This window comes from Mya arenaria, chromosome 3 (genome assembly GCF_026914265.1).
Source record: "Mya arenaria isolate MELC-2E11 chromosome 3, ASM2691426v1".
Lineage (NCBI taxonomy): Eukaryota > Metazoa > Mollusca > Bivalvia > Myida > Myidae > Mya > Mya arenaria.
This window is the reverse complement of record NC_069124.1, coordinates 86,596,414-86,613,697: the sequence shown is the minus strand read 5'-3', so window position 1 is coordinate 86,613,697 and position 17,284 is coordinate 86,596,414. Positions and strand designations below refer to the sequence as shown.

Below are 17,284 nucleotides of genomic sequence, written 5' to 3'. Positions count from 1 at the left end.
ATTGCACAAGGTCTCAATGGGAGATCGTGTCGTAGTAACAGTTCTGTGGTATTGTTTCTTTTGTACATGTAACAGATTGTACATTTCGAGCATATTATTCGAGCATATGCTTCTTTGCCCGATTTTATCTGTGACCAGTTGCTTGTATTAATGAATTGATAAGAAGTATATTTGCAAGGAAGAGAGATGTCATGATAAACCATTCATGACCTCTACGGTCCATGCTTTTTGACCTCTTGTATCCTTGTTGTTCTGAGGATATCATGAAAATATGTGGTACTTAATGTCTATAAGAATGCATCGCCTCCTTGTGTTTCTCAGTAATGAATATATGATAACATGTATACGTAGTTATAGTATAGTTACAAAGGGGGAAGGGTTATGACATTTTATCAAAATATGCAATTCTTAAAGTATTCTTTAATATATTGTTAACTATATTTTGTGTAAGTTTAGAAAACTATTTCACAAACGCTTGTCATTCTGGTTTGCTATGTTAGGAGTTAAAATGTTTGTGGTTTATTTGAAATTGATATGGGTTTTTTATATCTTAGGCGACTATTTATTTATTGCTGAATTTTCAACTCATATTTAAAGAAAAACAGTCATCTAAGAAAAATTAAACTTCATCTCCGCCCCCATTTAAAATAATTGGATGAAAATAAAGCAATTAATTCAAATTGGTCTTATTGTATAATTAACAATGATTAAAACATTTTTTTATGTTAAGAATGTATAACTTGAATGTTATTGTATGGTTTTATTATTGCATAATATGACTTGCATTGTATGTACTGAAATGTTTGAATCATAGGTCATATCGAACTCATTTTAACATGTGCGTAATATATAGTGAAAAATGACTAAAGGTTTTCGTCCAAACCTGATCTATTGCAGAAATAACGTACAGAAAGAATAAACCGGTGTATTATCAACCAAAGACACGCAAACATGTCATAAAGCTGTTTCTTTGATAACAAAAGCTAATAATTAAGCATCTAAGATACACAGACGTTTCATCCTAAACAACATTTATCGTCTTATTTATAAAAATAAGTTACATCTCTAAAGATTAATTAAAAAACGGGTAACACGCCCAGTTATGAAACATTCATAAAAGCGGCATTATTTAACAAAACGAATACACAAAAAATAAAGTTACAAAATTTAACTCACGTGTTAAAACCAACCCAGTTCATCAACACTTAATTTTCAAAGTTTTGATTGTATCAGAGTAATTAAAGAGGTATCTGCCGGAAAGTAATGATACAGGTGGCAGAGGGTTCAGGGTAGTGGAAATGGATAATTACGCTTAAGTGTGTTTTCGAAGGGATACTGTTCCTTTGATAAGGTGTCTCCGTACAACAGGACTGGTAATTGTTTTGTTGATGATGCGTGATAATGGAAATCGCAACAAATTAAATAAATAGAAGATAAATGTTTGTTTCAGTGCAAGATCGTAATAATTTCCAAGGAACGAGCACCAAAAGACATATTTCACGCCCGAAATTAGATTTAAAAGTCATTTAATTACACTTCTGTAGAAAAACGCGCAAAATTGTATACGCACGTAACATCATTTCTGAAATTACGTCGTTGACATTGTGCCCAGATGTTGACATAAGCTCGCCGTCCATCTTCCATTTGAAGAGTATTTAGCGGAAAATAACCGCTTACTCTAATGAGGATCAATAAAGTTGATACTGAGTTTAAAACTCGGCTGAGAATGGTCTCAAATTAGTTCGTGATCACCAAATTGAGTCCACAAAAAAGTCTCAAGTCAAATTTTGAGTTTGAGGTTGAGTTTGAGTTCTTTCGTGATACTGGGGCCAGGCCCTTTGTGCTCTGACGTTTGGTTTGGAACTGAGAGCGGGCTTAATTTTTCAAACAGTGAAAATATCAATTTTATATTTCACTGTTTCAAACAGTGAAACATTAATTTTATTTCACTGATGAATTTCTATAAACCACCGAAAACATATAATAAAATGTGATGCTCTTGATTGGCAATGGCATGGAAAAAAAGTCCTGTATCTAAAGGCAAAAACCTCCCAAATTTTATAGCATTTCCTCTAGAAATAAATTACATGTTGCATGGAGAAAGTTCCTGGTTTTAGAATAGGAATGTTGATAATAAAATTTATCTGCCTGATACCATCTTAAAAAAGCAGATTTTGATGTTATTTATATTTTGTTTCCTGTTTGAAAAAATAGCCTCTGTCTTACTGCGGTTTTGTGGTGGAATACAATTCCCTCTTTTTTAACCCTACATGCCTAATTATTTTGTTTAACACGGACTTTCATTTGGGGGAAATACCAAGACTATGAGCCATCACAGATTTCGATCAGGGCCTCGAATCAAAGCATTGTGCTAGACAGAGTAATTTGAAAGCATGATAGAAGTCAATATAGATAAATATAGAAATATAACATTAAACAAATAACTAACGTTTGAAGTTTTGTATTAAATGTTGTGCAAGTATATTATTTATGTCTACAATTAACCAAAACTATGGGTCAAAGCAGTCTCTTTGAAACAATTTTATATGAGATATAGCCAATACTCGCTTCACGACATTACGCTTAATGCGATATGACTTTAATGAGATTATTAATGGTCAAAGAGTTTACATTATTTCGCTGTCTACAAGTAAGGATTGCCATCTGATTAAAGCAAACTGATGTTAACTTACCTCTGAACAGAAACAATATCAAGGGAGGTAGCTTTGTTATTTGAATAAAAGTTGCCTTTAAAATATAACAGATTATTGGTTATTAAAGCAGTATAAATACATATTTACATAAATATTGGTTTAGATATATGCTAAATACGAACATACTGTCAAGCTTCGATTTCAATCACCCATTCATAGCTATAGCATAGGGTGGCATGGTGGTAAATAAAAACACATTAGATATTCGTGTTCCATTGTCGGTCTGTTGTCACGCATTATGAAATTTCGACGTGCGACACGTCTTGGCGTGTGTGACAAATACCACTTAATATTTGTAATTCACAGTTGAAAACCAGTCGATTATGAAACATGCGATCGACCTGCCGATCAATTACAAACACAACTTACCAAATCATAGCTCATGAACGCAATACATTTGAAAAAGAAATGAGGCAAGTATTTTCGGATTCTTAGAATTCTTTAGATATTGACCATTGGTCAGACCGAGATTTGAAAATACAAACGAAACAATAAGGGCAAGGCAACTAGCCAAAAATAATATATGGTTTAACTGAAACCTCGTTTCCACAAAACACCCTACGTTCGGGTCGGAATAAACCTATCTTACACTCTCGGCCATGGAAGATACTTATAATCACCTGCTCTTTCCCGGCCACAATTAGTGACAAGAAGCACCATGTAGTAGATCTACTTACCACTTGTATCACCGCTGCTGTAGTAACACCATTTCTCGCGATAGATGCTAGATTCCAAGTCGTTATCAAATTCGAAAAAAAAAATGGTTCGTGAAGACATCCACACTGCAGGCATGTTGGTTAGGCAAAATATCTTAAAGAAATTCTTATTCCATTGTCGGTCTGTTGTCTGGCGGTATGAAATTTCGATGTGCGAAACGTCTTGGCGTGTGTGACAATTCCCTCGCAATTTCTGTAATTGGCAGTTATGGACCAGTTGCTTATTAACATCCACTCGAACTGCCGATTAATTACAAACATAACCTACCATAATATAGCTGATGAACGCAATGTTTTAAAGATTTGTATTTTTTGATTCCTAGAGCAGCTATAGTATCCATACTTGGTCAATCAGCAGATAAAATAACCATTGCCGATATTTTGATACGATCCTACTATGGAAACAACAATAACAAAACCAACCGTGAAAATGTTCTAGTAAGGATGTTTTAAACAAATCATGCATTGCAAGTGTTACCTGCCATTTGCCTTCTTGAATTGAAGTTGTTATATATATATCTTTAAATGCGTATCAGCTAATTGGTGTAGTATTAATACGATTTTGATAAAAGCATCATTATATAGAAATAGTTTAAACATATCACGCCTCAAGGGAACCAAACTGCGTTTGTTTTGTTCGTAAATGAAACATTGCAAAGCAAATGTATTGCATACACATTGATAAATATTGAATTTCTTTTTGAACTTTTACATAAGACAGATTGCGACAAAGCACGACGATCTCACCCTTGTCTTTTGTTTGCCTTTGCTTCTATTGATAAATTGCCTCTCAACTGCAGACGTGTAAAATGGTAGAGCGAAGTGCTTGGAGCTGCCATGAACAGTGGTGCTCCACTGATGAACTCTGATATACTGTCATGTCGGTGAATCAAGTGGGATAATACCTCAATCAAACCATGTTAATGGCTTTGATTTTATCACATAAGAAATAGGTGGAGTTGGATACATACTCATTATTGTGAGTTTTGTTTTCTTTAAAGTGTACTCATTATACATTACTAGATGGGATTACTAAATGAATTCATCTGAAACCAGCGTGTAAATCACACGGACTAAAAAGGTGAGGAATACTACTAATATTAATACTAATATTAATACTTATGTAAAAAAACTACAGAAACAAACACAGGAGCCAAAAGTTTAAACATAAACCCCGTTTAATGGCACTGGGTAAACGCCAAAGACATGGAACACAAACTGGAAACATGGAACAACAGCACAAAACTTCACAAAAATTATATTAATAAATATTAATACTTGTCTTGCTGTGGCCGTTGACTCGTGACATACAGCTAACATGTAGACCGCTGAGAGATTATGTTTAAAGATCACATACGAGAAGAGTATTTTATAAATTGAAAATGAATTATTCCAATAATTTTTACGGATGAAGAAAAGGAGAACAACGTCAATTTTCTAATTAATGTACGAGTATAAGTAAAAAACAATTATGTATGCAAATTTTGTAAGCAAATATGTTGCAATGATACAATTAAAATTGCAGGGACAAGTCCGGATCCAATAACTTTAACCAATATTTTTTTAAAGGACAGAAAGTTCAAGGCGTAGCAAAAACAAAAAAAAACAACACAAAAACAATACGTCATTGGTAATTGCTGGGTTTATCCACATAGCACGGCAATTGTGAAAACTAAATAAGAACTCACAATGAGGCACATTATTTTACGGACTGGTTACACTCATATACATTAGGCTATTTTGAATAATAAGTTAAAAGTTACCAAATCGAATCGGCTTATCAGTGTTGTTTATTTTTATACCCTTTTTCGAATAATCCACGTGCAACCCATTCCATTTCGTTCCATTTACTCTTTTACCGTTACTGAATGGGTCGTCCGTGGGTATCTAACGTTGGAAATAACTATTATGTATACATTTTAAGACACTTTAATTATGTTATTTTTAGTACAAATGTGTGGGTAGTTGCATGCAATTACATTTTGAAGTATTTTTCTTCCACCGTACGATAGTACTACATCGGTTATGGCAGTTTGACAAAAATGATGTAATGGTCTGTTTACGATATTTAGCTTGATGCAAAATTTTATGCTCACGTATATAAAGAAAATGGAATTGAAAGGAAAAACCAAGTAAACCAGGGTGTTAGATTATAGCAGACATATAATTTAATTTGGTGTTGTCAAATAACGAGTCTGTCCGTAAGTGCACAATCTAGAATCGTTACAATGTATTAGAGAAGAAAGCTTTGAAGCTTTAACTATGTCTTTTTTTGTTAACCTTATAAGCTGCGTATTCTAGTGTATTCTTAAAAGTTTGTTTGATTATAAAATGATTAACAGAATGAAGAATGCAAGTGTATGATATTCAGTTGGAAGTTCCGAACGTAGAGTATAAATGGAGAGTAGACAAAGTGAGAGTGACGGGAAGAGATTGTTTGGACAGGTCATGTCAGTGGTATAATTAGGTTTATTTAATATATGTAGAAGATATCAAATACGTTCAGTATGACGAGTGGTGTGATAAACGTGGTTGAATATCGTTGTGTTGATTTGGTACGTGTTTTTTTTTTTGACCGGATAAAGGCTTCAATGCAGATAACTGGACGGAGAGTCTCATTTCGAAACATTTTGTCAACCTGTAAATAAAGCACACAATAAGATCAACAAAATCCGTATTACCCAAGTAGTATTTATGAGTGCTACCTTTTGAAGACTGATGCTTATTCAAGATTTAACAATATTAACCTACATTTTATAATAGGAACGTACTTTTTTTGGTAAAGAATGTATGCAATTCCTAATTTGTGTGTATATTACAAAATGCACTAAATCGTTAATGCAATTGCTTGATGACGTTATTTCCGGATTGGTAATTGCGTGAAATGTGGAAAAATGAAAATAATCAAAGGAGACATTTAATAAATAACGTCAATTTATACGGACATAAAGATATGGGCAAACTTGACATAGTTTCAATCTTTATAAAAATCACCACCACAGAATTTACATTACTCTTACACGATAATCGTCTTTACACGGAACATAGGATTAAGACTATTTGCTTTTTTAAATGTACGTTTTAAAATGTGCACAACTATGATATAAATAGTTTTCAAGTTATGTCCCATGATTGGCTGAAAAATGAGACAAGCCTTGCACCGTTAGTCGGTGCCCTTGGTGTGTTGTATACTTAAAAGTCTAAATATTGGAACTGTCTCCGATGGGCCTTATATAAATTAAAGTTTGTTTTGAATGATGAAATGCGGGAACATGCTTGAAAAAGGAGTAGTCCACTGTAAAATCCAACTGTTTCAAGGATGTAAAAATTCCAAGCTTTTGAAATCAACGATATAAATATATATATAATATGTATGAACTGTGCTGTTTGTGGAGTTTTGTGCTGTTCTTCCATGTTTCTTGTTTGTGATTTTTTTGTTTTATGTTCTATGTCTTTGGCGTTTACCCAGTGCCATTAAACCGGGTTTATGTTTAAACGTTTTGCTACTTAGCTTGTTTCTGTAGTTTTTCGCATAAAGTTTTTTTATACAAGAAAAATGTTCATTTCATTGAACATATTTCATGTAAGTTTGATATTATCGTAATCAACTTAGATCATAGCTGAGCATATCGTTATTCAAATTATAGGATAACTTAGATACAGTTTAATTAAATAAGATTTTCTTCAGATAATATTGCTAGCTTTCTTCGTATTATATCAATTCCGAGTGCTGTGACCTGAAATAATACATGTAAAAATAATCCTTACGAGATAATTCCCAACCAGGTTATTTTTCATTGTAGTGTCGATAACTTTAATATTAAAATTTACGACGATTCTCAAATGTTTCCCAGTTGGAATTGAGGTTTGTAATTGAAGCATGTAACAATGAATATGTTTGTTCTTGAACTTAAATTGAATAAGAGAAATACTGTCATTATTGTTAAGGCAACCTATATTGTAAAGAGGATTTTTATTATCTGAATACTTGTCTTCGGGCAGCTTTAAATCTGTTCTGTTTATATGTTTGGTCTAAGTACTTATTATGAGTATTGAGTTCCCGAATAGTGGTCCTTGTCAAACACAGAATAAAGACACTGTTTCAATAATTATGATTAAGACTACTCAACAATATCTTTGGAGTTTCAAGAAACACAAAGTTATATCAATTCAATGCTCTTGAAGGTTTTCTATTCACTAGAAATAAATATTCACACTGTCAATCGCATGTGTATTCGTCTTTTTTTGGAAATATTACTATACACTGTGTGCTTGTAAAAATGTCCCCTGTTATACCTATTTAGCCGCCATGTAGTCAAACTGCAGATGAGTTTTCAAAAAGGCTTTGTAAATTCCTTGTGGCCACCAGGAACACTTATATTTCATTGTTTTGTCACTTTATAATTGCCATATACAGTAGACATGTCCTGAGCTTGATATGGTTTCATGAACAGAACAGAACACAAGTTTATTTCCACACATAACATCACACATATGTACATCAATGAAGTAGACTATGATAGTCCATGATCATTTCCATTATTTTACACTTGCTTGAAACATATGGTTGCATGTGGCAGAGTGTGATATCACAGTCAAACGATTGTGTTTATCAGACGATAGCACCGTGGTTGGATGTCAACGCAAAACTACGTTATGAAGTGATCACCATAGTGCAAACTTTGAAAATGTCAAGTTTTTACGGTAAAATTAGGTTCACTCCTTATGTATCATAAGTTTACATGTATTTGGCAAATATTGGTCAAACAGGAGATTAAAACAAAGCAATTCCGATTCTGTTTACGATAATACAATGAAAACAACAGTAACACGATCAACAGTTTATAATTTTATGTTCGTGTTAGGATTTTTTTTAAACAAATCATGCATTGGAAATGTTACCTTCCGTTTGCCTACTTGAATGGAAATGTGTAATGGATAGCTCTTAACATTCTTAACAGCTAATGGATGAAGTGTAAACATGATCCTGATATGAGCATCATTATATAGAAACGGTATAAATATATCACGCTTTCGTACCTTTGCTAAGTTCGGCCCAAAAAGAACCAAAATGTTTCTGTTTTGTTTTGAAATGAAACATTACAAAGCATATTGCATGCTCTTTGATAAATATTGAGGTTCTTATTGAACAAAGCATATAACTTCACCCTTTTATCTTTTTTTGCCCTGCTTCTATTGATAAATTGATAAATTGTCCCTCAACTGCATCCGTGTTTAAAATCAGCGCACTCCTTACCGATCATATCTTGGAAGAGTCAACTGCTTGGAACTGCAATGAACAGCGGTGGTCCACAGATGGAATATGATTTACTGTTTTCATCTCGGTATGATTACATTGTTAATGGCCTTTTTACACAGATATATTCAATGTTATGTGTAAGATATTTCGATTGATGCAAAATGTCAGGCACACGCATTAAAAAACACACACAAAAAAAACAAAGCAGAATTGAAAGGAGAAACAAGTGAACCACGGTGTAAGATCATACCAGAAATGTTAGTGAACCACGGTGTAAGATCATACCAGAAATGTTAGTGAACCGCGGTGTAAGATCATACCAGAAATGTTAGTGAACCACGGTGTAAGATCATACCAGAAATGTTAGTGAACCACGGTGTAAGATCATACCAGAAATGTTAGTGAACCACGGTGTAAGATCATACCAGAAATGTTAGTGAACCACGGTGTAAGATCATACCAGAAATGTTAGTGAACCACGGTGTAAGATCATACCAGAAATGTTAGTGAACCACGGTGTAAGATCATACCAGAAATGTTAGTTGATGATGTGCCCTTACGAGTCTATGCGTAAGTACACAACACAAAATATAGTACACAATAAGATGTATATAAAAGGGTATCAGACAAATTGTTCTATTATCATAATCCATTTACATCAACACGTATCAATAGGTGATCATATCTTTCAAATAATAATGCATACATTTAAAAGGATTAGGAATTTAAGAATACTATTTTACAACTACACAATTGTGAGAGTGGTCGAGTGACTAAGGTGTCCGCCTCTCACCCAGTACATTGTTGGTTCGAGTCCCACCAGAGGAACTTTCTCATGGCCTCTCAAAATGGAATCCAGTACATGTTTCTTACCTGGAAACGGACTCGAGAGTTGTGATATAAACTTTCATCCCATTAGATCTAGCTAAGAAACCAATGCATGAACTTCAATTTCACGAAACACGTTTCGTACGAAATGTCTATACATTTATTATACTTGAAAAATATAAGGCTCCTTTGGTAAGCTATGTAAGTATGTTTTACATACAGTTTGTTTCTTTCAGAGACAATCCTTCACAAAATGGATTGGACAACATCAATCACTGGCTATCTTCTTAATCAAACCCACACACTATTTATTTTTACACTATCGTCACTCCTCACATGCTGTCCTTATTTGATGTCTCGTTCCTTTTTTCACTCAGCTCCAAAAACATATAGTTATACATTTTTAACGAGTTAGTGAGTGATTGAAAATTATAGACCAAAATAGCAATGAGTGTAATTGATTGATATTAATTTCCACCAGTTATGACGATATCTTATGCGGGGGACATGAACACTGATCTCAATATTTAACATGTCAATATTGGAAACAATATAATAAATTAGAGAGCGGGCTGATTTTATTTTTCAGATAAAAATTGTAGTTTTAAGTATAACTTATTTTGATAACGAAAATTGAATCAAATATGTCATAACTTGGTCATGCGAAGGAGAACAAGTTAGAGGCAATTTAATCTCGATGACATCTTTAAATGTCCAAAACTACTGCAGAATGGGAATTATTTGCTGTTTGATACCTCAGTTTATACGCATGAAAACAGAGTTTAGGTTAAAAAATGAAATTTCATTTTATCGAAAGTTTTTACCCAATTAATGCAGACATAACGACATGCGCAAAATGAACATAATATCATTCTCTATAAAATGATCACGACTGACTTGACATAACTTTTGCACCATACTCATCTTTGGCTCGGTACATAGCATTATACGTAAAATATATTTGTAATAGTAATGCACTGTGCGCAATTATTTATCATAATAAAATATCATGATATGAGAAACGGTATTTAAAAGAACACACACAACACAAAAAAGCGTATAAGGCATGTTTGTTGTTGGGTATAAAGTCTTTTACATATTTGTTATGTATTATACAAAAGATGAGATCGTTCGGAATTATGCTATTCTATCAATTTTAAAATAATCGATGAGCTTATCGATAGTTTCAATTAACCTAATTACGTTTGATCAATGCTTTCTGATTGAATCAAACAGTGTATGGGAAAGGCTATATCTCCTATCGCGGTGATTAATTAATTGGCAAAATGCTGCAGACTATATCCATCCAGTCAATAAACTTGTATCTGATCTGCATGCCAAAACCAAACGGTCGAAGGTCAGCAGCATCCCTAGCTTCTTTCTCGAGGCCATAAGTTTCATCATTACGGGCGGCATTTGGTATGTAGTTTGAAAAATGTTACAGTACTTAAATGTTCCCTATAGTATTTGGATAAAAGACCAGTATACATATGGCTTGTATGGTCAACATACACAGACATTTCATACGCAAACATTCCTGATATGTGTTATGAAGTTATTTTTGCAGTGTCGTTTCATTGTACCAATGTTGCTTGTAAACATTGTATAAAGTACTTTAGGTTAATTTATATGTTTGAACTCGTCAGTGTATCGAAGTGGAATGACGATGATAAAATTGGAGTCGATGTCAGTGGTGGCGTCGTCGACGTGAATGACTTAAACCTTATCCAGAACTGAACAACCGTGGAAGATAATGACGTGTTATTCTGTTCATGTCATTAGTCACATAAAGCACATATGTATCAGGTACACAACTCTGACGTCAATAGTTTTCAAGTTATGTCCCATGATTGACTGAAATATGAGAAAAGCGTTGACAAGCGCAGTTGGTGCACTTGCTGTGCTCTACACTTAAAGTCTAGAAGTTGATACTGTCTCCGTTGAGCCTTAATTTTTAAATTATGTTTCATTGATAAAAAACTACTATAGAAATAAACAATATTTTACTATTCATGTGAAAAGTAGGTCTCTTCTGTGTAGCTTTGTTTGTCGTTTGCATTGTAACATTGTGGTATTTAACAGAATCACAGTAAGTGGTTCACTTTGATCTTCCCTAAGGTTTAAATTGCATTGTTTTGTATTGAAAACGATATACATGAAGTATGCGTATTTTAAGGAACATATCCCAGCTATTGTTATTTGTGTTCGTTCGTAATCAATTGAAATCAGAGCAAAGCATATACAGTTAAAACTCGTTGGCTCGATATCTCATGGCTCGATTTCCTCGTTGGCTCGAACCAGATTAAAAGAGCCGATTTTTTTTTACTCTATGTTCATATAAAATCGATCGGATGGCTCGATATATTGAGGGTTGATATTTCTCCACGCTCGATGTTATTTTTGCGGTCCCAAATAAGAATTTCACACTTTGTTTTGTTTGCTTGGGTCGATGTCATTTTCGCGGGTTCAGGTAAGAATTTCATATCTTAATTTGTTTGCTTGGTTTCATTTAGCACAAGGCGCTTATCGATAAAAATTGCTTGATTGATATTATAATTAAAATTGATTTAACAGTTTGAGCAAACATACCATCACTTTCTGTTCTGTCTCTAATTGTTATCCATGAATAAATTTCACTGCATTTTGATAAGGCGACAATCACATAAAACACACTACGAAACTTCCTTGAAGAAAGTGAAAGTACAGAAGATCTACAGAGCCACCTCGATTACTTAGACCGATATACGACAAGCCGATACTTCAACAAATAAGCCCCCAAAAACCACCGCCTTTAAAGCTGTTGAACATGTAACATGCACTTTATTTTATTGCTCAAATGCTTCAACAGTAAGATGTGCTCAAGTCTTATTCATGTGCTATCTCGATATTTTCAGTGGATTGTTTATGAGCTTATGAGCTATGCTTATATGTTACTCACTGTATAAACTGCTTGTTTGTTGTCTTCGCATAAATGTATTTTTATTTTTAATATTATTGCGTAAATAAATCAAATGATAATTCCTTAGTATCGTATAATGTTGCGAACTGTACTGCGTGTGTACGGTAAATATGTGCAATAAATACTCTTCTCTTGCGGAGATAGCGCAGCAAATAACAAACGAGGTAAACAAGACTTTTTGTAACGTTTAAATTAGTTTACACGCACTAACCTCACTCTTATCCCAAAAATCATGAATAAAGTAAAAAGGTAAATATTATCAAAGTATGCATTAACTTGAGAAAACTTAATAATTAAACAAATAATAATAAATTAATAGGTAAACCTCAAGTACTTCAATGATTAGGGATCTAACTGCAAACGGAGGAAAACAATTCAGAGTATTTAATGCAAAAACTTTTCAAAGATACGATGCAGTTATTGTTTGAAACTATGAGCATTACACACAGTCTGCCTTAGAAAATAAAAGGTTTAAGACTGTTTGATTATAGTGTTTCATGATTAAAAGCATGGTTCATACTTTTTTAAATTATTGTCATTTGGTTATATCAATTTTACCTTCAGACCCTTTTCCAAACAATCGAAGAACAGGTAATCTCGCAGCAAATGCATTATGCCTAATTGTGCCCCTGCATATATAGTACCAGCAGATTCAGTTTATAATTGACGGACGTACCTCACTTAACCGCCACCGTGCATTTCTTGTGCATTGGGACAATTTCTGTATTCAAATTTAAAACCTAATGCCAAACTGTATTTCTTTTTCATGTACAAAATTAATGCGTGATTTCCTGTTTACAGCACGTTCGTATGAGAAAGTTCTTCCTTAAAAATCTGCTATCATTCTGCAATCCCTTTTTACAGAGGGTATTAGTAGAGCAAATCTGCGACGGCTTCAATGAGGTTTTGGTGCCTGTCATCGAAGATGTCGTCGAAAATATAGACAAATGCTCTTTTGTCTGTACACTTTCCTCGGTTCTTTTAAATTTCAATTGCGTAGGTAGCGGAACAAAATGGTTGCCGAATAATTACATTTCATGAATCTGATGTGTACAAATAAACAAAGCCAGAATCTATGAAAATTAGCGTTTTCCGCATATGTAAAAAATTGTTTTCATTGAATATCTTATTTGTTCAAACTTTAAATAAAAATAAAACGTGCACATTCTTTGGTTAAATATACCAAAAACTCTTTACCACGTCAACAATATGGTCCAACCTACGGTTTTTCTACCAAACACTCACAAAAAACTGTATACAAAACAACACGGACACCTAATATTAAAAACAACCGGTTATCTATGAATTATTGGAGTTCCGCCTAAGAACGGTCAGAGGAGATCTTTATATAACTTCATAAAAACAGCTAGTGACCAGCCTTCTTGTGGTTTTAAAAAACGCATCCGAGTCAGTTATTCTAGTGTCAAAATTGTGTTCTGAGATTGTTAAGTTTGTTTTGTTCCCTTGCGTGACAATACGCTCCTGTCGCATAAAACAAGACTAAGCTCATGGTCAGAATCTCCAATGCACATTCTAGTTTTATAAGGCCTCTAAGTTGCTGTAAGTCCCATGTGTTTGCATCAGTGCATTGTATACTTTTTTCATTAATTAGATGTATATTATTTAGTGCCATCAGTGCATGAACGTGAATTCTGCGAATCTGATATGTTGCTTGTCGGTGCATTAACATCAGCAAGACATTGACTTTACGTCGATGCAGGACAAAGTTATCCCAATGGTTCTGGCTTGCTTTGCATGCGACAATAAAATTTCTTGATGTTGTTGAAGCGCTTTTAACTATTGTATTGTGCATTTTGCATTTTTCTTATTACAAATAATCATACAAATGACACCAGAATAAAAATAATTAAAATGGTATAGTTAGACCAGTGTCAGTAAGGCGAAAACGAAATAAATCTGCAATAACTATTTGGAACAACAAGCTTACCACCAACAACACAACTCGTCAATCAGACCAAGGACAAAATATTAAGGCACAATCATCTTCTTCACCCGGTACTCGGTATTGGAGTATGGCATGGTGAAATGTGTATGTGTGCTTTATATCGGACACGTATGGTTATATTCGAAAAGAGGTAGGGTATCATGGTTGCATTTATTGAACCCTTCCCAGTCCATGTTTTTTTCGGATGTTTCAATAAACAGATATTGTAATGAGACTTTCAGCTATCTGAATATTTTCCGTATGATAAAACTACTCTAGGGATAGGTTATCGTGGAACAACTCGTATTTTTCGTGTAACAGGTTATCGTTATGTTTTAAAAGCTTTTTGACACACTCCGATTGGTTTACAGGTTTATGAAATTGTTGGCAATGCTGTCAAATCAATCGTTTATGTACTTCTGCATAAGAAAATATCTTGTATTCAAATTTTAACAAAACAAATGTAAAAGTCGATATTCCGACCAAATGCCTTTTTCATAAATTGAAATTGTCTGAAATTAAAAGGCCTGACAACCCTGTTATATGGTCTATTACCATGACGCCACGAACGCTGTCATATCGCTTCCCTCGATACCAATCTGGCAACAGGCGCCTTAATTACGCTTGTGTGTTCGCAGCCAAATATGTTTGTCTCTGGGACAGATCACGGATGTAAATCACAATCAACATGTTGCGGATCGGAGCTAAAGGTCACATAAAAGAAACCAAAGGCAATATGGATAACGGTTTATCAACTACAATTCATAATAATACAATTATTGCTAGAGTAAAGGAGTTTATTATTTCCTCCATTGCATAGAAAGTTTAGTTTGAAACATCAGTTTCATAATTATTCATACATAGATCCTTATTTGCATAAACACAGCGATTGCATTTTTTTATATCAAGAAATAATCTATAAATTATGTGAAAACAATGTTTCTACAGTAAGGTGATGTGTACTTTAATCTCCAAAAAGCAATGTATCTCCATAGTTGATACGTTTCTGCGATCTCCTGTCAAGACCACTCCGGTATCAAGAAATAGAAACATATTTGTCACCCTGCTTCCTCAAATGACGCAACCGTCTTTGTCAATCTAGCTGAAATATTTGCTCTTTTCATCATGGCCTGCCTGTGTCACTGTTTAAATTGGTAAAATCTCTTCAGTAACGGTTCATTACCACATTCATAAAACATTTTGAAATGGTGAAGTGTATAGAATTAATAAGAAGCTTGTGTTTATATTCCGTTTTCTTTCTGCATCATGGAACTTTAAATAAAATTTACATCGAAGAGAGACAAAATACATGTCATGTGAATGATTTTGTTAACGGTTCATGACTTGAAATACATGAAAGGAATTCTCAATACATTATATACTAGTATTGCATTACTAAAAGTATGAGAATGTTCAGTGTTATTGGGCGTCACTTATATTGTACCAATTATATCAACGCAGTTCTGGAATAACAGACTCGTTAAGAACAGAAGTTGAGCATGCATATGTTTCTCTTTATATCCACTGAAAACGATTTAAAGCTAAAACATGTTTCATATTATATTTTTTTTATAACTATTATATGTGCCGAAGCTGATGTAAATTGTTCTGGTATTGATCTACTGGTCATGGTGTGTACATGTTTGTCTAAACTCTGGTTCAACAAAATTTCCCTTTAAAGTCTAGAAAAATGGTATATTCTCCTCGTGGCGGATGTTTCCACCCAGAACTGCTATTTTGGAAAATGTATAAAACTCATTTCGCTTTTTACTCAATGATATTTCTTTACATCAGTTGATGGCATTTTAGATGAAGGCCCACTTTTCATTTAATACCATGTGTTTCAGTACCAATACCTCACACGGGTTTGACCAGGCCTGTGACTCGACAATCTTGACCTTATGGGTTATTATTAAAACTGAATTTTACCTGCATTTAATTTTCGCTTGATTAAAAATGTATTGGAAAAATATTATTATTTTTGAAACTCCTCACATATAAGGGTATACCAGAATTGAGCTGACCGATGGCTTTTCCATGTTTTCGAACTGACAACCCCATTTAGTGTTATTTTCGGTTGTAAGGATCGTGTTACAATCCACAGCTACCACGTGCAATTTTTACACCAACTCACTATTGGCACGTGCATTTTGATGTGTGTTTGTCGTTTCGTAGTTCAACGTACTGTTATGTTCAAATTGATGCTTTCGAATCGATTAATGTTGCAGAAAAATCTGTGAAGAAATATGTATCACTTAAACGTTAAACGGTAGTGAATAATGCAAACTTAATGCAAAGATTTGTTTAGTGTATGTTTTTATTCAAGGAATATTTATTGCCCTCTATTAATGTATTCAAAATTGAAATGGATATTCTTTTTACTTGCAACCGAGCGAGTTGCATTACTGGTTTGTGCGTTCTCGGGGTCTCGTAGCAGATTGTATGCATGTTCCGGGGTTTTAAGTTTCTACATTTATGCTGATTTTATGTCTCTGAAAGCATCCAAACTGTCAGTTTTTTGCCCTAAGTGGCTTTCAATTTAAAGTTTTACTACTTGTTCAGTAGTTTTTGCTTTTAGGGGTCAAATCTTATTAAATAGAACAAAAGGTACTTGTACTAACTCTCTAGGTAGATAATTAAAATGTCATTTTCATTTATAGATGGACATTAATGGTATGTAAATGTACGGAGAAAATGTGTTCGCGTTGGTCACAAAGATCAAAATAATTGTCATGCATCAGATAATGGTAAAGTTGCACGGAATAAAGTATATGTTCTTGACAAGATGATTTATTCAAAGTTAATGCATAGCCATAAGTTGGAATGTTGTTTGTGTTTTCCATGTTATCTTCAAGTTGACGT

At 33.7% G+C, this 17,284-nt stretch overlaps 1 protein-coding gene across 4 annotated transcripts in view; it reads left to right on the top strand.

Moving 5' to 3' along the window:
- LOC128229082 (neuronal acetylcholine receptor subunit alpha-10-like) overlaps positions 1–17,284 on the top strand; it is a 68,997-nt gene that overhangs the window by 22,909 nt on the left and 28,804 nt on the right. The window contains exon 1 of one of the 4 annotated variants that reach the window (XM_052940742.1): positions 4,367–4,511. The exons of the other annotated variants lie outside the window; for them this stretch is intronic. The gene's annotated coding sequence lies outside the window, so the exon portion shown is untranslated. Of the gene's footprint in view, positions 1–4,366; positions 4,512–17,284 lie in introns of those variants that run through there. 4 annotated transcript variants of the gene reach the window in all.